This window comes from Pristiophorus japonicus, chromosome 2 (assembly GCF_044704955.1).
Source record: "Pristiophorus japonicus isolate sPriJap1 chromosome 2, sPriJap1.hap1, whole genome shotgun sequence".
Taxonomy (NCBI): Eukaryota; Metazoa; Chordata; class Chondrichthyes; family Pristiophoridae; genus Pristiophorus; species Pristiophorus japonicus.
This window is the reverse complement of record NC_091978.1, coordinates 86,094,225-86,119,572: the sequence shown is the minus strand read 5'-3', so window position 1 is coordinate 86,119,572 and position 25,348 is coordinate 86,094,225. Positions and strand designations below refer to the sequence as shown.

At 43.8% G+C, this 25,348-nt stretch overlaps 1 protein-coding gene across 2 annotated transcripts in view; it reads left to right on the top strand.

The window, feature by feature from the left end:
* myorg (myogenesis regulating glycosidase) overlaps positions 1 to 25,348 on the top strand; it is a 52,815-nt gene that overhangs the window by 10,186 nt on the left and 17,281 nt on the right. The window contains exon 1 of one of the 2 annotated variants that reach the window (XM_070868251.1): positions 8,610 to 8,765. The exons of the other annotated variant lie outside the window; for it this stretch is intronic. The gene's annotated coding sequence lies outside the window, so the exon portion shown is untranslated. Of the gene's footprint in view, positions 1 to 8,609; positions 8,766 to 25,348 lie in introns of those variants that run through there. 2 annotated transcript variants of the gene reach the window in all.

Genomic DNA, 25,348 nt, shown 5'->3' with positions numbered 1-25,348 from the left:
GCATTGGTTGGATATGTTTAATGCCAAGTTTACCAAGACTCCGAGGTCTAATGGGTCCCTTGGGACTCCAGGGGATGAGCCCTCTGGTGGCTGTACTGGGTATATACAAGTTTACATATATAACACTCTGCCCCTGGTCATGCTGGTCATGCTGCTCCTGACCCTCTGCCCCCTGGTGCTGTTCCTGACCCTCTCCATGTCCCTTTCTCTCCAGCTCTGGGTGTCTTCGTTCCTGCCCCTCCTCCTCGCTGCATGCCCTTCTTCACGGCCTTCTCCACGTCCTTCTCTTTGTCCAGCTATATGGCCATCTGCATCTGGGTGTGCCATCCTATCGGTCTCTTCCGCTGCCTGCATCTGTATTTGCCGGCTGTGATACATTCTTTCTGACATCACTAAGCACACGACACACAAGCTGGCTCTGCAGTAAACTATAATGTGACCTGGTCACATGACCCTTTTAATTATTTATACATCAGTAGTTGCATTACCACAGTAGTCCACTAGGTGGAGCTCTATATTACACTTCTCCCTCCTTAATGAAGAAGTAATCATAAAATAATCATCATACATAACTTCCATAGTTACACACAACAAAAGATATGGACTTATTTTTCCATATTTACAAATCAAACTTCACCACTGGTTTTCTTTTTCGAAGAGGATATCTTTGCTCTCGAACAGAACTTTCCAAACTTGTCAAATTTAGACTCATTCTAGGCTGAGCCTGAGGAGAGTTTTTCTCCAAGGGCAACCCTTGATCTACATTTTGACACTCTACAACTTCAGACTGTTTGTCTGCCTGAATCAGACTCAGATTTAAATTCTAACATTCTCTTGGACTTGTTTCTAGTACATCTGATGTCGGATTTGCTACTAGTACTCTACCTATAACAAGATCATTTGACTCATCAGAAATAATTGAATCATTCCAGCCTTCAACTCCTTCCACATCTGTAGGTAAAATATGATCAATGTGAACAAACCTAACCTTTCCATGATCAAACATGTGCGAGGACCACATATCTTCACTATCCTTCCTGATAACCACTTTAACCATTTATGGCGATGGTTCTTCACTCTAACCTTCTGATTCAATTTCATACTTCTCTCTCTTTCTTTACCCCGATCATGATTCTCTTTCTGTCTTGATTGTTTCTCATCTATGGACTGTATCAAGTTTGGCTTTAACAACGAGAATGTGGTTCATGGTTGTCGTTTGAGAAACAACTCTGCTGGTGTTCTACCATACTTGTATGAGGACTATTACGATAAGTAATTAGAAAATTTGCTCATTTGTGGTCCAATGATAGCTGTTGTTTCTTTGGATTTGGGTCCAACATTTGTTTGATGAAGGCACATTTTACAATTTGTACTGTGCGCTCTGCTGCACCATTTGAAGCAGGGTGGTATGGTGGAACCTTGGTATGTTTCACACCATTTCTGCTCATGAACTGTGCAAATTCTGCTGAACAAAATTGCGGCCCATTATCGGACACAATTTCTCGTTGGATGCCATATGAAGAAAACAATCTTCGCAAGTTGTCTAGTACCTGTTATTTTTAGCATCTTTACCCACTTCGAATGATTATCAATCGCTGAACAATTGTTGTCCTTCTAGCTCAACAAAATATACATGTAACCTTTGCCACACCCTGGGAGGCCATTTCCATGGCTGTAATGGTACTGATGGTGATTTCTTGCTTACTGATTGACATGTTGTACACTCACTAATGATGTACTCCATATATTTATCTAAACCTGGTCACCATAAATAACGATGCCTTGGTCAAGCACATTCCCAGGTGCTGGTCATGAAGATCAACTAACAATTTGGACCTGAATTTATTTGGAATAACTACTGTTGCACCCCACATGATATCTTTATCCACTGACAATTCATTTCTATGAACAAAGTGTGGATGAATATCTTTCTCTGATACCTGGTTTGGCCAGCCATTTGCTATGTAATCATTATATATCTTTGACATAACTGGGTCACGTGTGGTTGCTCTACCAACCTCTTCAGCTGTGACTGGCAATTCATCAATGTATGAAAAATAGAACACTTCTTCCCTATTGGGTGTAACTTGTGATGGGGATGGCAACCTAGACATAGCATCAGCATTACCACCTAGCTCAGGTACAACAACAATGGATGTCATTGAAGTTTGGCATGCAGGTACCGCAGGCGGTGAAGAAGGCAAATGGTATGTTTGTCTTCATAGCTAGAGGATTTGAGTATAGGAGCAGGGAGGTCTTAGTGCAGTTGTACAGAGCCTTGGTGAGGCCACACCTGGAATATTGTGTTCAGTTTTGGTCTCCTAATCTGAGGAAGGATGCTCTTGCTATTGAGGGAGTACAGCGAAGGTTTACCAGATTGATTCCTGGGATGGCAGGACTGACATATGAGGAGAGACTGGATCAACTGGGCTTGTATACACTGGAGTTTAGAAGAATGAGAGGGGATCTCATAGAAACATATAAAATTCTGACGGGACTGGACAGGTTAGAGGCAGGAAGAATGTTCCCGTTGCTGGGGAGTTCCAAACCAGGGGTCACAGTCTAAGAATAAAGGGTAAGCCATTTAGGACCGAGATGAGGAGAAACTTCTTCACTCAGAGTGGTTAACCAGTGGAATTCTCTACCACAAAGTTGTTGAGGCCAGTTTGTTAGATATATTCAAAAGGGAGTTAGATATGGCCCTTACGGCCAAAGGAATCAAGGGGTATGGAGAGAAAGCAGGAAAGGGGTACTGAGGTTGAATGATCAGCCATGATATTGAATGGCGGTGCAGCTCGAAGGGCTGAATGGTCTGCTCCTGCACCTAATTTCTATGTTTCTATGTCTCTTTCAGTTACTTCAACACCATTCAGGGAGTAGGTATATCAAATGTTTTCCTCGTGCAGGACTTTATCCTTGTCTGCATGAAATTTCAGCTGTCATTTGTTAATTTCAGAGCTGCATCTTTTAATTTCACTGCACCTCCCAGTTTCGTATCATCTGCAGATCTGAGCACACATGAGAGTTACATAAGCAGTCACTAGTTGTTTTCTTTGAATAACACCCAGCGGAGAGATCATTGGAGTGCAGCGAGCCAGTTGAATGTGGGTCAAGTACTGAAATGTTATTTATTTATTATTTTGTATGTTTACTTTAATTTACTTTGGTTGTTCAATGTTTTGATGTTGCCTTACCTGTGGGCTGATTTCAGCCTGTAATAGGTTAGTTAATTAGGTAGATGGTGTGATTAAACAGTTTTCTGATTGGCTAATTTTTTTTCTTGCCAGTTGGGCTATTGTGTAAATTAAGAAAGTATAAATTTATGTTTACTAGTTTAAGCAGTGTGAAGTTTTTAGCCTCAGCAGGAGTGGTTGGGGTAAGTACTGACATTTACTTATTTATTATTTTACATTTTAACATAAATTTACCTAATTTTAGCAATATTTTGTTAATTAACTGCTCAAACAGTAGGGTGTGATGGGCCAGTTTACTATGGAGTTTAGTCTCGGTGAGAGATCAGCCCTTTAAGTCTCAGTTGGTCTACAATTATATTTGAGGGATTAAACTGCTAAATTGTGTTAGATGTAATAAACCTCAAGAGAAAATTGTTTAGTTTAGCCTGTGACGTGCGGTAGCTGCGTAACCTGAGACGGCTGCATGCTTCATGTGTCGGGGATGACCGTGTGTGCAGAAATTGTTTGCAACTGTTTTATCCTTGAGTCTAAAGTTTCAGCTTGAACTGCTGCGGTGCTCTGTGATATAAGGGAGGCTAAGTGGTTCTTGGAATCTACAATTGGAGGTGGCTGTGACAAACATGAAGCACTTGTATTTTGTTGGTTGCCATTTCAAATCAGTCACAATACATGAGATTTTACAAATCCACCGACTGACTCAACTTATTTTGTTACATATATTGTGAAATTTGTTGTTCTCTTCTCTCTCTGGTACTAGGCAATCTTGCACAATTTTCAGATATGCAGCGTACAGACTCGTGACTGGTTTAGTTGTGAAATTAAAAGCCTGTTATTTATGAACGAGGCTGGCAATTAAGAATTTATATCCGGTTTTGTCGAGGTATAAAAATGAGGGAACAGACAAGAGCCCTCAAATAAGAACAGAAAATGCTGGAAATACTCAGCAGGTCAGGCAACATCTGTGGAGAGAGAAACAGAGTTAACATTTCAGGTTGATGACCTTTCGTCAGAACTTTCAGCATCTGCAGTATTTTGCTTTTGTAAGAGCCCTCTTAATGTAGTTGAATCAAACAAGCTGAGATCTTCATAGAAAAAAGAAAGAATTGCATTTATATAGCGTCTTTCACAACCACCGGATGTTTCAAAGCGCTTTACAGCCAATGAAGTATTTTTTAAAGTGTAGTCACTGTAATAATGTAGGAAATGTGGCAGCCAATTAATTTGCTAGCTTAAATTGCAAGCTCCCACAAACAGTAATGTGATGATGACCAGATAATCTGTTTTTTAGTGATGTTGATTGAGGGCTAAATATTGGCTAGGACACCGAGGATAACTCTCCTTCGAAATAACGCCATAGGATCTTTTACGTCCGCCTAAGGGGGGCAGACAGGGCTTCAGATTAACGTCTTTCCGAAACACGGCACCTTTGATAGTGCAGCACTCCCTCAGTACTGCACTGCTCAGTACAGCCTAGATTTTTGTGCTCAAATGTCTGAAGTGGGACTTGAATCCACAACCTTCTGACTCAGAGGCTAGGGTGCTACCCTTCATCATCGGCGGTCCCTCGAAACGAGGCCCGGGAGCAGCGTGGAGGCATACTGCTCCAGGGAGCAGTGCGAGCTGGTGCAGAAGGGCGACGGCAGCGAAGAGACACGTCATCAAGGTCCAGGTCGGTAATTGGAGGATGCTACCAATTGAGCCACAGCTGACAAGGTAGCTTTTAGCTAGCTTCTTCAGTTCATAAGGAAGAGAGATATGTACGTATCAATTGTTGATCCAGATATGTGAACATTTGGAACTAAGGAGGTTGACAATTAAAATTGCTATAAGCATTTCCTGTGGTTTGATCATGGTGAATCCTCTGTACCCCTCACTTATGTGTCTCTCACAGTTGCAGTCTCTAACTTTTTTTCATTCATTCCTGGGAAGTGGGTGCTGCTGGTGAGACCAGCATTTATTAATCATCCCTATTTGCTCTTGAAAAGGTGGTGATTAGTTGCCGCCTTGAACCGTTGCAGTCTTTGTGGTGAAGGTGCTCCCATGGTGCTGTTAAGTAGGGAGTTCCAAGATTTTGACCCAACGACGATGAAGGAACAGCGGTTATGTTTCCAAGTCAGGATGTTGTGTAACTTGGAGGTGTTGGTGTTCCCATGACCCTGCTGCGTTTGTCCTCCTCGGTGTTTTAGGAGGCGCTGTCGAAGAAGCCTTGGCTGTAAAGATAGCGGGCCATCTGTGTCTTGTTATTCCCAAACTTTCATGGCCTCGTGATTTCCAAGGTCTCGCTAATGCTGTTCAGTTTGTCTGCTCTATTGTCTATGCTGATAGGATGTCTGTTTTCTTTATTAAAGTCAGTCAAGTTAGCTTAATTTTCCCACCTATCCTTGCTGCTAATTTGGTTATGATTGGTTACTTTGCTTTGTGAACTAATTATGATTATATACATATGTGTTTATATAAAGTAAGTAGTAATAAGGAAATTAGCTATAATCTCACATGAATGCAAAATATTTTGTTTTAGTTATCACAGATCAGATGGAGGAACAAACAGCCCTGCTATTATTAAAGGGTAGCGTTTCAAGGGATGTCCCCATAGATCAAAATATCAGGGTACCCAGCCTGGGTTAGTGGATTACATATACATAGGATTACAAACATGGGATATACGGCACAGAAACAGGCCATTCAGCCCAACTAGTCCATGCTGGCATTTATGTACTACTCAAGCCTCCTCCTGTCTTTCCTCATCTAAGTCTATCCGCATAACCCTCTATTCCCTTCTCTCTCATATGCTTGTCTAGCCTCCCCTTAAATTCATCCATACTATTCACTTCAACCACTCCCTGTGGTATCAAGTTCCACATTCTCACCACTCTTTGGATAAAGAGGTTTCTCTGAATTCCCTATTGGATTTCTTGGTGACTATCTTGTATTGATGGCCTAATTTTAAAGACCTTTATTGGGTCACTCCTCAGCCGCCTTTTTTCAAGAGAAAAGAGACCCAGCCTGTTCATCCTTTCCTGATATGTATACCCTTGTATTTCTGGTATCATCCTTGTAAATTTTCTCTGCACCCTCTCCAGTGCCGCTATGTCCTTTTTATAATATGGCGACCAGAAATGTACGCAGTACTCTCTGTGTGGTCTAGCCAAGGTTCTATACAGTTTTAGCATAACTTCCCTACTTTTCAATTCTATACCTCGAGAAATAAATCCTAGTGCCTGGTTTGCTTTTTTTTACGGCCTTGCTAACCTGTGTCGCAACTTTTAATTTGTGTATTTGTACTCCGAGATCCCTTTGTTCTTCTACCCCACCTAGACTCGTGACCTCCCTATTCTTCCTACCAAAATGTAATACCTCACATTTATCTGTGTTGAACTTCATTTGCCAATTATATGCCCAATCTGCAAGTTTATGAATGTCCTCCTGAAATTTGTTGCAGTCATCCTCGATATTGACTATCTTTCTCCCCCCCCCCCCCCCCCCCCCCGGCCCATTTTGGTGTCATCTGCAAATTTAGAAATTGTGTATTGAATTCCAAAGTCTAAATTGTGAACAACAGCGGTCCCAGCACTGATCCTTGTGGAACACCACTGCCCACCTTCTGCCACTGTGAATAGCAACCTACTCTCTGTTATCTGCTTTCTGTCTTGAAGCTAGCTAGCTATCCATTCTGCTACTTGTCCCCTGACTCCACATTCTCTGACCGTGTCCATCAGTCTATGATGATGATTATGGGATACCTTATCAAAGGCCTTTTGAATATCTAAAACTTACATCTACTACATTATCATTGTCTACTCTCTCTGATATCGCTTTAAAAAATTCAATGAGGTTGGTCAAGCAACACTTTCCTTTTTGAAATCCATGCTGACTATTCATTATTATATTTTTGGTTTCCAGATGTTCTTCTATTTTCTCCTTTTTAGTAGGGTTTGATTGGTGTGTGTGAAATCTTTGCGAAGGTGAGAGGATCATTGATTGGAGTCCTCTTTGATGGACAGCTCAAGGTCAGAGTTCTCCTGTTACAGATTATATTCGGCCACATGTACAGTAATTCAACAGGTTGTTTACAGTCTGTTTCCGTGCTGCAGCCAGCGGGCTTGGTGTTCTTGGTGTAGGGACCAGCCAGCAGTATAGCTAAGCCTGTCCTACAGGGCAAGAAGTGAGTCCGCATCTTTAAAGTCTGTTTTTAAAGTGACATCTATTATTTTATATATCAAGGAAATAAGAGTAATGCAAGTTTTGCTGTGTTATACTATTGTTTGCTCGTATTTTAATGTAATTAAAACCATTTGTTGGTACAAAGCACGAATCTTTGTCCAGTAAGAATGTATGTTCAATCGAAGAGAACAGAATTCACTTGATACATGCAAATAATTGATGTGCAGAGTTAGGGTTCTCAATTACTATTCCTGGTTATCACTGTTGTTTATTTCGATATTGGGTCAAAAACGAAGCACTCAGAATTATAGGGGACATGAAGTCTGCTTACCAGAGTGGCCAGTGATGCTGAAGCTGAGAAAAGATCTGGCGCAAAGACCTAAAAATGTAACAGGGTAAAAGTGATTTTGTTCAGCTTTGCACTATGTTTAGAATTTAGTAATGAAGTAATTCTCTTTGTACTAAAACTTATTTTTTTTAAAGAGCTATTAGTTTTCTAGAATGTGCGGGTGTATTTTGATGATTTACACTGTATTGCACAATGGGCAGGAAGTTACCACTAGATAGCAATGTCATTGGAAGTTTAGATGCTATTGATATATGAAGCCTGAAGGGCTTGCGTTACAGCGCTCATCTGAACACTGCCTCCTAATCATTCCCATGTATTGTGGACCTCATGGGGACTTTTTATTAGGACAGTTGTCATGTGCTCCTTGTGATTTGAAGATTGTGCTCCTTGTGATGAAGATTGCAACATGTCCTCATTGAAGGATTAATGTAATTTCAAGGTTATTGAGCAGATCAATTGAAAATAATAGCTATAAACGGATAGCCTTGTATATTTGAATTATTAAGATTTTACACACAGTCCTCTTTCCCTAATAGCATTTTTTTTTTGTTTAAAAATAATCTGATGGGCGGCGGGAGGGAGAAATTATTTTTGATGAGTTTGGATCTTCAGCTGTAGTGCTACCTATTGCTTTTTGGTGTCTCTGCCGGGCGAGGAAAGGGAAAGTTTAGTGAAGAAACTCTGATTACTATCCAGGTACTCCTGATGAAAGGCGCCTAGTTGTTGGAAGGAAACAGGATCCGGCTCAGCCCTAATGTACCCCATGACGCAGCCTGCCAGCACTTTCTCTCTCTGCTTACCATGAAGAATGGTTACCCGGGTGAGGTGTCAGAAGGCATTTATAGGCTATGGAACTGTACTTCAGGAGCGACATGGTAAAAGGAGAATACTGGAAAAGCAAAATAAGGAGCAAATTGATCACTGAGCATTGCTGATCCTGGCTCTGACTCGGGTGAAAGGAGCCGCATGATGGTTAGCCTGTGAAATAGAGTGAAGCTGTAGCTGTGCAGAAATGTATGGCCATGGTTTCCTTTCCCAACCAATGTTGAAAATAGTCTTGGGTGAGTTTTTTTTAAACACTGTTCTTTAATTTTATTATTAGATAAGGAATTCTATATATGGGAAGTGACTGGTACTGTAAGTGGTTGGTATATCCATAATTTATGCTTGGTGGTAAAGATTGTACTTCAGTTATGTGTGTTTATCTACAGCTAAATGTTATCCAATTATCTTCCTTCGCTCCAGTGACTCATCTCGGCAGTTGCATGACTCTTGGTACATATGTGGAACACTGAAATAAATGAATGCTACAGGGGTGGATGTGGGAGGTGGCAGAAGAGTGGGGGGTTGGGGAAGGACGAGATTGTAGGATAATGTGGCTGTGGTAATGGGTAATACCAAATCATCTGGAGCACTTTTAGGTAGATTCCAGTGACATCACTCCACATGTCAATGTTTAAAAAAAGGAAGCGATGGCTTTGTAGCAGAATCCTGGCGAATGCACTACACTTGTCTAGATTTCCTCTTGGAGTAATTGATCCCAGACTCAAATGAAAATGTGCTGTTTACACCCAATTTTTCTTGGTCAGTTCATTAGCATTAATTTAGGAGCAGATTTGGATGATTGTAGGAGCACATTATCAGTGCGACTGCAAAACTGCACGCAAGTGAAATTTAAAGGGATAGGCGCAATTGAAGGGGAGTGTCAAAATAGCGGACAAAACTTCAGAAAGCCTTTAGAGAGCGTCAACAGGCATCACAATCCATTAGCAGTTTTTACCTAAGCTGAAGAGACAGCGATAAAAGATGGGAATGGGAGACTTAAGGTGCAGACATGAGTCTGCAAGTAAATAGCCCAGCACATGACTCCCTGTTTGTCTGCTGATAAAATGTGGTGCTTTCTGATGTGCTTATGAGAAAGGTGGTTCTCTGTGCCACTCCACGGCGCCACCACCAAGCATCAGTATTGCAACATAGGGGCAGGTTTGAGGCTCCAGGTGATCATTACTTTCAATGGATGTGTTAGTCCTATGCTACAGGTGTCTTTGCAGTGATGGCAAGGTTCTGCGTCTGCCTTCCTGCTGACCCAGCCCCTGAGAAGACAGTTCCCAAAGTCATTGCTAGGTAAGTGTGCCACTGCCTGCAGAAGTGATTGGTGGTATCTTGGCAGATGTGACCAATCAGAATACATTGGCTGTTGATCATCCTGGCACCTGCCTTTTATGCAATGCCACTGAAAGCAGGACATGTTGAGATTGGGCATCCAACACACGCAATCAAAGATAGCAGTATGTCATCAGGTCTGATGTCCTAGCTTCCTTTAGAAGGAGGAGCCCCCTAGCAGCACTAATTGTCTGCTCTGATATATTCACCGCTGTCTGCAGTGTGTACCAGCTACAAGATGCCAAGGCTTCTTCCACAGCATCTCCCAAATCCGCGATCTCTACTACCTAGAAGGACAAGGGCAGCAGGTGCATGGGAACACTTATCACCTGCAAATTCCCCTCCAAGTTGCATATCATCCTGACTTGGAAAAATATCGCCATTCCTTCATTGTCACTGGGTCAAAATCCTGGAACTCCCTCCCCAACAGCACCATGGGAGTACCTTCACCACAAGGACGGCAGCGGATCAAGAAGACCACATCCACCACCTTAAGGGCAAATAGGGATGGGCAATAAATGTTGGCTTTGCCAGTGACACCCACATCTCAGGAATGAATTTTTTTAAAAAGTATGGGTGCACGTGGGTGTGAGTATCCACTGTGGATATGGAACAGCTCTTGAGCAGCCTGACATTCCTCAATAGGTCGTCCTCTTCTGATCATATCAGATAGGGACTTTCATTATTGAAAAACCCATTGGTGCCAGTAATGGTGCTGGAGGCAAAACTAAACTACAACTGGCAGGAGAGAAAATAAATGAAAAATACCTGAAATACACTTGCCTATATATTGCACTCTCTCTTTTTTTTCATGAGTTTCAATATATTTGCCACTGGCTAGCAACCCTTGATGCCCATTTCTGGCTCAAAGATTGGTGTGGGAGGAATGGGTTTCAATTCATGGGGTAATGGCACCAGTACTGAGATAGGAGGGAGCAGTTCCATCGGGATGGACTTCATTTGAACCAGGCTGGGGCCAGTGTCCTGACTAATCGAATAACTAGGGCTGTAGATAGGGTTTTAAACTAAATAGTGAGGGGGGGGGGAAGAATCCGGTGAGTGGAAATTTTAAAAAGTCAAAGCGAAAGGAGAAGGCAAAAGTCAGGGTAGCGTTGAGGGTAATGACAACTATTGTGTATACGCTCTGTCCCTTTCTTTCTCACAAGACAAAATTAAAAGCGCTATATCTGAACGCACAAAGCATTCGTAATAAGATAGATGAGTTGACGGCACAAATAGAAATAAATGGGTATGATCTGATAGCCATTACAGAGACGTGGTTGCAAGGTGACCAAGGCTGGGAACTGAATATTCAGGGGTATCTGCCATTTCGTAAGGATAGACAGAAAGGAAAAGGTGGTAGGGTAGCTTTGTTAATAAGGGATGAGATCGGCAGTGAGAAATTATATTGATTCAGAATCAGTTTGGGTAGAGTTAAGAAATAATAAGGGACAGAAGGTGGGAATGGTCAACAGGCTCCCAAACAGTAGCCACCCAATAGGATAGAGTATAAATCAAGAAATAATGGAGGCTTGTAAGAAAGGTATGGCAATAATCATGGGCAATTTAAATCTTCATATAGATTGGACAAATCAAATTGGCAAAAGTAGCCTTGAGGAAGAGTTCATAGTGTATGCGCAATGGTTTCTTGGAACAATAAGTTGTGGAACCAACCAGGGAGCAGACTATTCTAGATCTGATAATGTGTAACGATTCTGGATTAATCAATGATCTCGTAGTGAAATATCCTCTTGGGAAGAGTGATCATAGCATGGTAGAATTTCAAATTCTGTTTGAGGGCGAGAAAGCTCGGTCTCAAACTAGTGTCCTGAATTTAAATATAGGTAATTACAAAGATAAAGTGGACTGGGAAAATATATTAAAGGGTGAGACTAGAAAAGCAGTGGCAAACATTTAAGAAGATATTTCATAACTCGCAGCAAAGATATATTCCAGTGAGAAAGAAAACCTCTAAGAGAAGGATGAACCATCCGTGGCTAACTAAGGAAGTAAAGGATGGTATCAAATTGAAAACAAAGGCATACAATGTTGCGAGGAACAGTGGAAGGCCAGAGGATTGGAATTTTTTTAGAAACCAGCAAAGGACGACTAAAGAAATGATAAAGGCAGAGAAGGTAGCATATGAGAATAAACTAGGAAGAAATATAAAAACAGACTAAGAGCTTCTACAGGTATATAAAAAGGTAGCGAGTAGCTAAAGTAAACGTTGATCCTTTTTAGAGGACGAGACTGGGGAATTAATAATGGGAAACAGGGAAATGGTAAAGACTTTGAACAAATCTTTTGTATCAATCTTCACGGTAGAAGACATGAAAAGCATCCCAAAAAATTGATAATCAAGGGGCTTTTGGGAGGGAGGAACTTAAAACGATCACTATCATGTACCCTGGACCTGATGGCCTGCATCCTAGGGTCTGAAAAGAAGTGGCTGCAGGTTGTAATCTACCAAAATTCCCTGGATTCTGGAGAGGTCCCAGCGGACTGGAAAATTAAAAATGTAACAACCCTATTTAAGAAAGGAGGAAGATGGAAAGCAGGAAACTATAGCCCAGTTAGCCTAACATCTGTCATTGAGAAAATGTTGGAGTCCATCATTAAGGAAGCAGTAGCAGGACATTTAGAAAATCAAAATGCAGTCAAGCAGAGTCGGCATAGTTTTATGAAGGGGAAATCATGTTTGACAAATTTGCTGGAGTTCTTTGAGGATGTAACGAGCAGGGTGAATAAGGGGGAACCAGTAGATGTGGTGTATTTAGATTTCCAGAAAGCATTCTATGAGGTGCCACATAAAAGGTTACTGCACAAGATAAGAGCTCACGGGATTGGTGGTTATATTAGCATGGATAGAGGATTGACTAACAGAAAAGAGTTTTGGGATAAATGGGTCATTTTCAGGTTGGCCAACTATAACTAGTGGGATGCCACAGGGATCAGTGCTGGGGCCTCAACTATTTACAATTTATATTAATGACTAGGATGAAGGGACCAAGAGTAATGTAGCCAAATTTGCTGCTGATACAAAGATGGGTGGGAAAGCAAGTTGTAAGGAGGCCGTAAAGAATCTACAAAGGAATATAGATAGGCTTAGCGAGTGGACAAAAATTTGGCAGATGGAGTATAATGTGGGAAAATGTGGGGTTATCCACTTTGGTAGGAAAAATAAAAAGCAAATGACTATTTAAATGGGGAAAAATTACAAAATGCTGCACTAGAGGGATCTGGGGTCCTTATGCATGAAACACAAAGTTAGCATGCAGGTACAGCAAATAATCAGGAAGCCAAATGGAATGTTGGCCTTTATTGCAAGGGGAATGGAGTATAAAAGTAGGGATGTCCTGCTCCAATTGTACAGGGTGTTGGTCTCCTTTATTTCAGAGAAGATTCACTAGGTTGATTCCGGAGATGAGGAGGTTGACTTATGAAGATAGGTTGAGTAGGTTGGAGTTTAGAAGACTGAGAGGTGATCTTACAGAAACATAAAGTTCTGCGGGGGCTGGACAGAGTAATGCAGTGAAGATGTTTCCCCTCATGGGGGAATCTAGAACTAGGGGTCATTGTTTCAGAATAGGGGATCCCCATTTAAGACAGAAATGAGGAGGAATTTTTCCTCTGAGGGTCGTGAATCTTTGGAATTTTCTATCCCAGGGAGCTGTGGAGGCTGGGTCATTGAATATATTTAAGGTGGAAATAGAGAGATTGTAGAATGATAAGGAGTCAAAGGTTATGGGGAGCAGGCGGGAAAGTAGAATTGAGGGTCGGATCAGCCATAATCTTATTGAATGGCGGAGCAGGCGCGAAGGGCCAAATGGCCTACTCCAGCTCGTATTATGTTCTTATTTCAAATGGGCATAATTCACATTTGACATCTTGCACGTCACATGGGTTAACTATGTTGAGTATGGGAATTAATATAGGTTCAGTATTGGCTTAGCTCATGATGTGACATGCTTTGAATTTGATGCTGAGTCGGGGCTACAGTGTCACTGCAGGGGTGTGACAAAATGGAAGCAAGTGTCATAGATAAGCAGTGCCTGTCATTTCATGGCAGTCACTTAGAGGAAACATCAGTAGAGGTCTAAAAACGGGGCCATTGGCCATCGTCTTGGTAGGGGAAACAGAATGGAATTCCCATGTATCTCATTCTATTGACATCAATATCAGAACAACGATTTCTTCACAAACCAGCTCTGCTTTTATACCAGGATACAGCTGTATTATTGTTTGACGTGTGCCATCTTGATTCAGTTGAGTGCACTCTTACTTCTGGGTCACAACATTGTCTGTTCTGTCGGGATTTGACAGGTTAGAGGCAGGAAGAATGTTCCCGATGCTGGGGAAGTCCAGAACCGGGGTCACAGTCTAAGAATAAGGGGTAAGCCATTTAGGACCAAAGTGGAAGGCAGAGAAACCTAAGGCAAAAAGGGCCAAATTACAGCAAAATTCTAAAGGGGCGAAGTGTGTTAGAAAGACAAGCCTGAAGACTCTGTGCCTCAATGCGAAGAGTATTCGGAATAAGGTGGACGAATTAACTGCGCAGATAGCAGTTAACGGGTATGATGTAATTGGCATCACGGAGACATGGCTCCAGGGTGACCAAGGCTGGGAATTCAACATTTAGGAAGGATAGAAAGAAAGGAAAAGGAGGCAGGGTGGCATTGCTGATTAAAGAGGAAATTAATGCAATAGTAAGAAAGGACATTAGCTTGGATGATGTGGAATCGGTATGGGTGGAGCTACGGAATACTAAGGGACAGAAAACGCTAATGGGAGTTGTGTACAGACCACCAAACAGTAGTAGTAGTAAGGTTGGGGACAGCATTAAACAAGAAATTAGGGATGCATGCAATAAAGGTACAGCAGTTATCATGGGTGACTTTAATCTACATATTGATTGGGCTAACCAAACTGGTAGCAATGTGGTGGAGGAGGATTTCCTGGAGTGTATTAGGGATGGTTTTCTAGACCAATATGTCGAGGAACCAACTAGGGAGCTGGCCATCCTAGACTGGGGGATGTGTAATGAGAAAGGACTAATTAGCAATCTTGTGTGAGACCCCTTGGGGAAGAGTGACCATAACATGGTAGAATTCTTTATTAAGATAGAGAGTGACACAGTTAATTCGGAAACTGGGGTCCTCAATATAAGGAAAGGTAACTTCAATGGTTTGAGGCGTGAATTGGCTAGGATAGACTGGCAAATGATACTTAAAGGGTTGACGGTGGATAGGCAATGGCAAACATTAAAGATCACATGGATGAACTTCAGCAATTGTACATCCCTGTCTGGAGTAAAAATAAAATGGGGAAGGTGGCTCAACCGTGGCTAACAAGGGAAATTAATGATAGTGTTCAATCCAAGGAAGAGGCATATAAATTGGCCAGAAAAAGCAGCAAACCTGAGGACTGGGAGAAATTTAGAATTCATCAGAGGAGGACAAAGGATTTAATTAAGAGGGGGGGGAAATAGAGTACGAGAAGAAGCTTGCCGGGAACGTAAAAACTGACTGCAAAAGCTTCTATAGATATGTGAAGAGAAAAAGATTAGTGAAGATAAACGTAGGTCCCTTGCAGTCGGATTCAGGTGAATTTATAATGGGAACAAAGAAATGGCAGACCAATTGAACAAATACTTTGGTTCTGTCTTCACGAAGGAAGACACAAATAACCTCCCAGAAGTACTAGGGGACCGAGGGTCCAGTGAGGAGGAGGGACTGAAGGATATCCTTATTAGGCGGGAAATTGTGTTGGGGAAATTGATGGGATTGAAGGCCGATAAATCCCCGGGGCCTGATCGTCTGCATCCCAGAGTACTTAAGGAAGTGGCCCTAGAAATAGTGGATGCATTGGTGATCATTTTCCAACAGTCTCATCTACTCTGGATCAATTCCTATGGACCGGAGGGTAGCTAATGTAACACCACTTTTTAGAAAGGGAGGGAGTGAGAAAGCGGGTAATTATAGACCGGTTAGCCTGACATCACTAGTGGGGAAAATGTTGGAATCAATTATTAAGGATGAAATAGCAGCACATTTGGAAAGCAGTGACAGGATCGGTCCAAGTCAGCAGGGATTTATGAAGTGGAAACCACGCTTGACAAATCTTCTGGAATTTTTTGAGGATGTAACAAGTAGAGTGGACAAGGGAGAACCAATGGATGTGGTGTATTTGGACTTTCAAAAGGCCTTTGACAAGGTCCCACACAAGATTGCTGTGCAAAATCAAAGCACGTGGTACTGGGGGTAATATACTGGCGTGGATAGAGAACTGGTTGGCAGACGGGAAGCAGAGAGTCGCGATAAATGGGTCCTTTTCACAATGGCAGGCAGTGACTAGTGGAGTGCCGCAGGGCTCAGTGCTCGGACCCCAGCTCTTCACAATATACAATGATTTAGATGAAGGAATTGAGTGTAATATCTCCAAGTTTGCAGATGACACTAAACTGGGTGGCGGTGTGAGCTGTGAGGGGGATGCTAAGAGGCTGCAGGGTGACTTGGACAGGTTAGGTGAGTGGACAAATGCATGGCAGATGCGGTATAATGTGGATAAATGTGAGGTTATCCACTTTGGGGGCAAAAACGCGAAGACAGAATATTATCTGAATGGCGGCAGATTAGGAAAAGCGGAGGTGCAACGAGACCTGGGTGTCATGGTTCATCAGTCATTGAAAGTTGGCATATAGGTACAGCAGGCAGTGAAGAAGGCAAATGGTATGTTGGCCTTCATAGCTAGGGGATTTGAGTATAGGAGCAGGGAGGTCTTACTGCAGTTGTGCAAGGCCTTGGCGAGGCCTCATCTGGAATATTGTGTTCAGTTTTGGTCTCCTAATCTGAGGAAGGATGTTCTTGCTATTGAGGGAGTGCAGCGAAGGTTCACCAGACTGATTCCCGGAATGGTGGGACTGACATATGAGGAGAGACTGGATCAACTGTGCCTTTTATACATTGGAGTTTAGAAGGATGAGAGGGAATCTCATAGAAATTCTGACGGGACGGGACAGGTTAGATGCAGGTAGAATGTTCCCAATGTTGGGGAAGTCCAGAACCAGGAGACACAGTCTTTGGATAAGGAGTAGGCCATTTAGGACTGAGATGAGGAGAAACTTCTTCACTTAGAGAGTTGTTAACCTATGGAATTCCCTGCCGCAGAGAGTTGTTGATGCCAGTTCATTGGATATATTCAAGAGGGAGTTAGATATGGCCCTTAGGGCTAAAGGGATCAAGGGGTATGGAGAGAAAGCAGGAAAGTGGTACTGAGGGAATGATCAGCCGTGATCTTATTGAATGGTGGTGCAGGCTCGAAGGGCCGAATGGCCTACTCCTGCACCTATATTCTATGTTTCAAGCCTTATGGTTGGCATTCTAGTATGATAGTAATAGAGTACTGCACTGTTGGATGTGCTGTCCTTCGAATGAGACATTACAGTTAATTTTCCAACTTTGTGGTTCAGGTGGATGTTAAAAATTGCACGGCACTATTCATAGAAAGGCAGGGAATTCTCATGTTCTTATTTGCAGGGAGAATTTTGACCAGAAGAAATAGGAACAGGAGTATGCCATGCTGCTCCGTCATTCAATAAGATCATGGCTGATCTGATCATGGACTCAGCTCCACTTTCCTGCCAGCACCCCATAACCCCTTATCCCCTTATCGTTTAAGAAACTGTCTCTTTCTGTCTTAAATTTATTCAATGTCCTAGCTCCCTGAGGCAGTGAATTCCACAGATTGACAACCCTCTGGGAGAAGAAATTCCTCCTCATCTCAGTTTTAAATAGGTGGCCCCTTATTCTAAGATTATGCCCCTAGTTCTAGTCTCCCCTATCAGCGGAAACATCCTCTCGGCATCCATCTTGTCAAGCCCCCTCATAATCTTATACGTTTCGATAAGATCACCTCTCATTCTTCTGAATTCCAATGAGTAGAGCCCCAACCTACTCAACCTTTTCTCATAAGTCAATCCCCTCATCTCCGGAATCAACCTTTGCTGAACTGCCTCCAAAGCAAGTATATCTTTGTAAATATGGAAACCAAAACTGCATGCAATATTCCAGGTGTGGCCTCGCCAATACCCTGTATAGCTGTAGCAAGACTTCTCTGCTTTTATACTCCATCCCTTTTGCAATAAAGGCCAAGATACCATTGGCCTTCCTGATCACTTGCTGTGCCTGCTTACTATCCTTTTGTGTTTCATGCACAAGTACCCCCAGGCCCTGCTATACTACAGCACTTTGAAATCTTTCTCCATTTAGAAACATAGAAAATAGGTGCAGGAGTAGGCCATTCGGCCCTTTGAGCCTGCACCACCATTCAATAAGATCATGGCTGATCATTCCCGCAGTACCTCTTTCCTGCTTTCTCTCCATACCCCTTGATGCCTTTAGCCGTTAGGACCACATCGAACTCCCTCTTGAATATATCCAATGAACTGGCATCAACAACTCTCTGCGGCAGGGAATTCCATAGGTTAACAACTCTGAGTGAAGAAGTTTCTCCTCATCTCAGTCCTAAATGGCCTACCCCTTATCCTAACACTGTGTCCCCTGGTTCTAGACTTCCCTATTATCGGGAACATTCTTCCTGCATTTAACCTGTCCAGTCCCGTCAGAATCTTATAAGTTTCTATGAGATCTCCTCTCATCCTTCTAAACTCCAGTCTATAAAGGCCCAGTTGATCCAGTCTCTCCTCATATGTCAGTCTCGCCATCCCGGGAATCAGTCTGGTGAACCTTCGCTGCACTCCCTCAATAGCAAGAACGTCCTTCCTCAGAGTAGGAGACCAAAACTGAACACAATATTCCAGGTGAGGCCTCACCAAGGCCCTGTATAACTACAGTAAGACCTCCCTGTTGCTATACTCAAATCCCCTAGCTATGAAGGCCAGCATACCATTTGCCGCCTTCACTGCCTGCTGTACCTGCATGCCAGCTTTCAATGATTGATGAACTATGACACCCAGGTCTCGTGCACCTCCCCCTTTCCTAATCTGCCGCCATTCAGATAATAATCTGCCTTTGTGTTTTTGCCCTCAAAGTGGATAACCTCACATTTATCCACATTATACTGCATCTGCCATGCATTTGCCCACTCACTTAGCCTGTCTATATCCCTTTGCAGATTTTTTGTGTCCTCCTCACACATTGCTTTTCCTACCATCTTTGTATCATCAGCAAACTTGGCTACATTGCACTCAGTCCCTTCTTCCAAGTCGTTAATATAGATTGTAAATAGTTGGGGTCCCAGCACTGATCCCTGCGGCATCCCACTAGTTACTGGTTGCCAACCAGAGAATGAACCATTTATCCCGACTCTCTTTTCTGTTAGTTAGCCAATCCTCTATCCCTGCTAATATATTACCCCCAACTCTATGAACTTTTATCTTGTGCAGTAACCTTTTGTGTGGCACCTTGTCAAATGCCTTCTGGAAGTCCAAATATACCACATCCATTGGTTCCCCTTTATCCACCCTGTTTGTTACATCCTCAAAGAACTCCAGCAAATTTTTCAAACATGACTTCCCCTTCATAAATCCATGCTGACTCTGCCTGACCGAATTTTGCTTTTCCAAATGTCCTGCTACTGCTTCTTTAATAATGGACTCCAACATTTTCCTAACCGCAGATGTTAGGCTAACTGGTCTATAGTTTCCTGCTTTTTGTCTGCCTCCTTTTTTAAATAGGGGTGTTAGAAATAGCGAAATAAAACAGATTAACTGGCCATTCATTACATTGTGCTGTGAGATTAATGTACACAAAATGGATATTACTGTTGGATATTGAACAGTCACTATACTTTAGAGAAATTCATTGCATTGAAACTCTTCGAAATGTGATAAGTGCAAATATTCCTTAAATTGATTAAGGCTTTAGTGTGATATAGGTGGTGTAGTTTTGGAATAGGATCATTCTTGACAACATAATGAGAACATAAGAACTAGGAGCAGAAGTAGGCCACTTGGCCACTCGAGCCTGCTCTACCATTTAGTAAGATCATGGCTGATCTGATCATGGACTCAGCTCCACTTCCCTGCCTGCTCCCCATAGCCCTTTATTCCCTACTTGCTCAAAAATCTGTCTATCTCTGCCTTAAATATATTCAATGACCAAGCCTCCATAGCTCTCCTGAGGCAGAAAATTCCATAGATTTACAACCCATGAGAGAATAAATTCCTCATCTCAGTTTTAAATGGGCGGCCCCTTATTCTGAGACTATGTCCCCTAGTTTTAGTTTCCCCTATGAGTGGAAATATCCCCTCTCCATCCACCTTGTCGAGCCCCCTCATTATCTTATGTTTCGATAAGATCACCTCTCATTCTTCTGAACTCCAATGTGTTTTGGTCCAACCTACTCAACTTCTCTTCATAAGTCAATCCCTCATCTCCAGAATCAACCTAGTGAACCTTCTCTGAACAGCTTCCAATGCAAGTATATCCTTCCTTTAAATACGGAGACCAAAACTGTACACAGTACTTCTAGGTGTGGCCTCACCAATACACTGTACAGTTGTAGCAGAACTTCTCTGCTTTTGTACTCTATCTCCCTTGCAATAAAGGCCAGCATTCCATTTGCCTTCTTGATTACTTGCTGTACCTGCATATTAACTTTTGTGTTTCATGCACAATGACCCCCAAGTCCCTCTGTACTGCAGCACTTTGCAATGTTTCTCCATTTAAATTATAATTTGCTTTTCTATTTTTTCTGCCAAAGTGGAGAACCTCACATTTTCCCACATTATACTCCATCTGACAAATTTGTGCCCACTCACTTAGTCTATCTTTATCCCTTTGCAGATTTTTTGTGCCCTCTTCATAAATTGTTTTCCCACCCATCTTTGTATCATCAGCAAACTTAGCTACATTACACTCGGTCCCTTTATCCAAGTCATTACTATAGATTGTAAATAGTTGAGGCCCCAGCACCGATCCCTGCGGCACCTCACTTGTCACTATTTGCCAACCTGAATATGCCCCATTTATCCCGACTTTGTGTTTTCTGTTAGCCAATCCTCTATCCATGCTAATATATTACTCCCAACCCCGTGAACTTTTGGCCCCAAGTTTCGACATGATTTGCTCCTGATTTTTAGGAGCAATTGGTGTAGAGCGGAGTATCTTAGAAATCGGAAATCTCGGCATTTAGTTTGTCAGTTCTAGTCAGTTAGAACAGTTTCACTTTGGAACAGAATTTTTTTTTCAAAAGGGGGCGTGTCCGGCCACTTACGCCTGTTTTCAAAGTTTCGTCAGTGAAAACTTACTCCAAACTAACTTAGAATGGAGTACGTGAAGATTTTTGTATGCTCGAAAAAACCTTGTCTACACTTTAGAAAATCAGGCGTAGGTTACAAATCAGGTGTAGGGAATGGGGGAGGGGGGGGGTTTAAAGGGAAGTTTACAAACATTAAACACTTCAGTTTTACAAATAAAGAGCCATCATCAATAATAAATGATAAAAACATTAATAAATCAACCAATAAATCAATCAAAAAAAATTAATAAAAAAAACATTTTTTTTTAAAATCAATAAATAAAACATTTTCTACTTACCGACTGCAGCACCGGGAGCCCTCCAACAGCGTGCTGGGATGCCCCCCCCCAGTGTGTCTCTGTCAGTGTCTCTATCTCTCTGTCTGTCTGTGTGTGTCTCTCATTCTCTGTCTGTCAGTGTCTGTGTTTCTGACAGCGAGGGGGGGGAGGGATGGGGGAGAAGGGGGAGAGGGGAGGGAGGAGGAGATGGGGTGGGGGGAGAGGGAGGAGGAGATGAGATGGGGGGGAGGGAGGAGGAGGAGATGATGGGGGGGGGGGGGGGGAGGAGATGGGACGGTGGGGGGGGGGGGGAAGGAGATGGGAGATGGGAGGAAAGGAGAAGGGGGAGGGAGGCTGAACGGGCCGGGCCCGGCAGGGCCCAAGACTTCGGGCAGGGCCCGTCCCCAGCACCAGATTTACAGGTAGGTGGCGTTGGGTCAGGTCAGGGGGAGCGCGGGTCGGTTCGGGTCGGGGGGAGGGAGGGAGAGGCAGGTCAGGTCAAGTCCGGTCCAGTCCGGGGGTGGGGGGAAGTGGGAGTCGGGTCAGGTCTGGGGGCGGGGGGGAAGCGGGAGTCTGGTCGGGTCCAGTCTGGGGGGTCGGGGTTAGGTCCGGTCCAGGAACGGGGGGGGAGCGGGAGTCGGGTCGGGGTCTGGTCCAGGAGCATTGGGGGGGGGGGGGAGTCGGGTCGGTGTCTGGAGGAAGCAGGAGCTGGGCTGGGAGGAGCCTTATTCACACAGCCCCAGTGAGGCCATTGGGCCAGGGCTAGGGGCTGCGTGCTTCGGCCCCTCCCACACAGTTTTGGGCACCTGGAGCTACTGCACATGCACGCCCACTGTAGCGCGCATGTGCAGAGGTCCCGGCACTGTTTTCAGCGCAGGGACCTGGCTCCGCCCCCTACAGCTCGTGCTGCACTGCGCCGAGCTGCAAACGACCTGCAGGGAGCTGGAGAATCAGGAAGTTTTTTTTAGGCGCACTTTGTGGTGCGAAAAATGGGCGTCCAGGTCGGGACTGCGCCGTTCTAGGCGCGGCTCGAAACTTGGGCCCTTTATCTTGTGCAGTAACTTCTTATGTGGCACCTTATCGAATGCTTTCTGGAAATCCAAATACACCACATCCACTGGTTCCCCCTTATTTACCCTGCTCGTTTCATCCTCCTAGAACTCCAGCAAATTTGTCAAACATGATTTCCCTTTCATAAAACCACGCTAGCTCTGCTTCATTGAATTATGCTTTTCCAAATGTCCCACTACTGCTTCCTTAATAATGGACTCCAGCATTTTTCCAACGACTGATAGGCTAACTGGTCTTTCATTCCCTGCTTTCTGTCTGCCTCCTTTTTTAAATATGGGCGTTACATTTACGGTTTTCCAATCTGCTGGGACCTCCCCAGAATCCAGGGAATTTTGGTAGATTACAACCAATGCATTCACTATCTCTGCAGCCAGTTCTTTTAAGACCCTAGGATAGAAACATAGGGCCCAAGTTTCCACACGATAAAAAACGGGCGCCCCTCCGAGCTGGGCGCCCGTTTTTCGCGCCTAAAACGGCGCCGGAAAAAAAACGCGCGATTCTGGAGCGCCTTGCAGCTCCTTGTCTGTTTGGTGCGGTGCCCAGGAGGGCGGAGCCTACACTCGCGCCGATTTTGTAAGTGGGAGGGGACGGGTACCATTTAAATTAGTTTTTTTCCTGCCGGCAACGCTGCGCGTTGGAGCGTTCGCGCACGCGCAGTGTGAAGGAAACATTGGCACTCGGCCATTTTTGTAGTTCTTTGTAGCTGTTTAATTTTTGAACATTTTTTAATAAAAGCACATTGCCATCAGCACATCAGCACTGAGAAGGCTGCAGGAAGCCTCAAAGTTGAGGCAGCCGTTTCCCTCCCCCTCCCCGCCCGCCGTCAGGAACAAACGGCTGCCTCCTCCCCCCCCACCCCCGCGGGAACGAACGGCTTTCTCCTCCCCACTCCCTCCCCCCCCACCCCCAGCGGGAACGAACAGCTTTCTCCTCACCTCCCCTCCCCCTGCGGGAACGAACGGCTTTCTCCTCCCCACTCCCTCCCCCCCCACCCCCAGCGGGAACGAACAGCTTTCTCCTCACCTCCCCTCCCCCTGCGGGAACGAACGGCTTTCTCCTCCCCCCACCCCCACCACCGCCCCCCCCCCCGCGGGAGGCTGGCTGAAGCACTTTCACATAGGTAGGAAGATAGTTTATTTAATCTTTTCTTGGCTTATAAATGTTTATTCAGGTTGGATTTATTTGTATAATATTTGTAGAAGTATAAATAAGGATTTATTATAGAATTTAATGACTTCCCTTCTCCCCCCCCCCCCCCCCCCCACCTCGTTCCGGACGCCTAATTTGTAACCTGAGCCTGATTTTTTAATGTGTAAACAAGGTTTTTTCAGTTCTACAAAAATCTTCACTTGCTCCATTCTAAGTTAGTTTGGAGTACGTTTTCACTGTGGAAACTTTGAAATCAGGCGTCAGTGGCCGGACACGCCCCCTTTTGAAGAAAAAATTCTGTTCCAAAGTGGAACTGTTCTAACTGACTAGAACTGCAGAAAGAAAAATGTGGAGAATTGCGATTTCTAAGATAGTCTGTTCTCCACCAGTTGCTCCTAAAAATCAGGCGCAAATCATGTGGAAACTTGGGCCCATAGAAACCAGGTGCAGGAGCAGGCCATTTGGCCCTTCGCGCCTGCACCGCCATTCAATAAGATCATGGCTGATCATTCAACCTCAGTACCCCTTTCCTGCTTTCTCTCCATACCCCTTGATCCCTTTGGCCGTAAGGGCCATAGCTAACTCCCTTTTGAATATATCCAATGAATTGGCCTCAACAACTGCGGTAGAGAATTCCACAGGTTAACCACTTGCTGAGTAAAGAAGTTTCTCCTCATCTCGGTCCTAAATGGCTTACCCCTTATTCTTAGACTGTGACCTCTGGTTCTGGAACTCCCCAGCAATGGAACATTCTTCCTGCCTCTAACCTGTCCAATCCTGTCAGAATTTTATATGTTTCTATGAGATCCCCTCTCATTCTTCTAAACTCCAGTGGATACAAGCCCAATTGATCCAGTCTCTCCTCATATGTCAGTCCTGCCAACCCAGGAATCAATCTGGTGAACCTTCGCTGTACTCCCTCAATAGCAAGAATGTCCTTCCTCTGATTAGGAGACCAACACTGAACACAATATTCCAGGTATGGCCTCACCAAGGCTCTGTACAATCGCAGTAAGACCTCCCTGCTCCTCTAGCTAGGACGGCCAACATGCCATTTGCCTTCTTTACCGCCTGCTGTACCTGCATGCCAAACTTCAGTGACTGATGTACCATGACACCCAGGTCTCGTTGCACCTCCCCTTTGCCTAATCTGTCACCATACAGATAATATTCTGTCTTCCTGTTTTTGCCACCAAAGTGGATAACCTCACATTTATCCACATTATACTGCATCTGCCATGCATTTGCCCACTCACCTAACCTGTCCAAGTCACCCTGCAGCCTCTTAGCATCCTCCTCACAGCTCACACCGCCACTCAGCTTAGTGTCATCTGCAAACTTGGAGATATTACATTCAATTCCTTCATTTAAATCATTGATGTATATTGTCAATGCGAGGAGTATTCGTAATAAGGTGGATGAATTAACTGCGCAGGCAGCTATTAATGATTATGATATAATTGGGATTACGGAGACATGGCTCCAGGGTGACCAAGGCTGGAACTCAACATTCAGGAAGGATAGACAGAAAGGAAAAGGAGGTGGGGTAGCGTTGTTGGTTAAAGAGGAAATTAACGCAATAGTAAGGAAGGACATTAGCTTGGATGTTGTGGAATCTGTATGGGTAGAGTTGCGGAATACCAAAGGGCAGAAAACGCTAGTGGGAGTTGTGTACAGACCACCAAACAGTAGTAGTGAGGTTGGGGATGGCATCAAACAGGAAA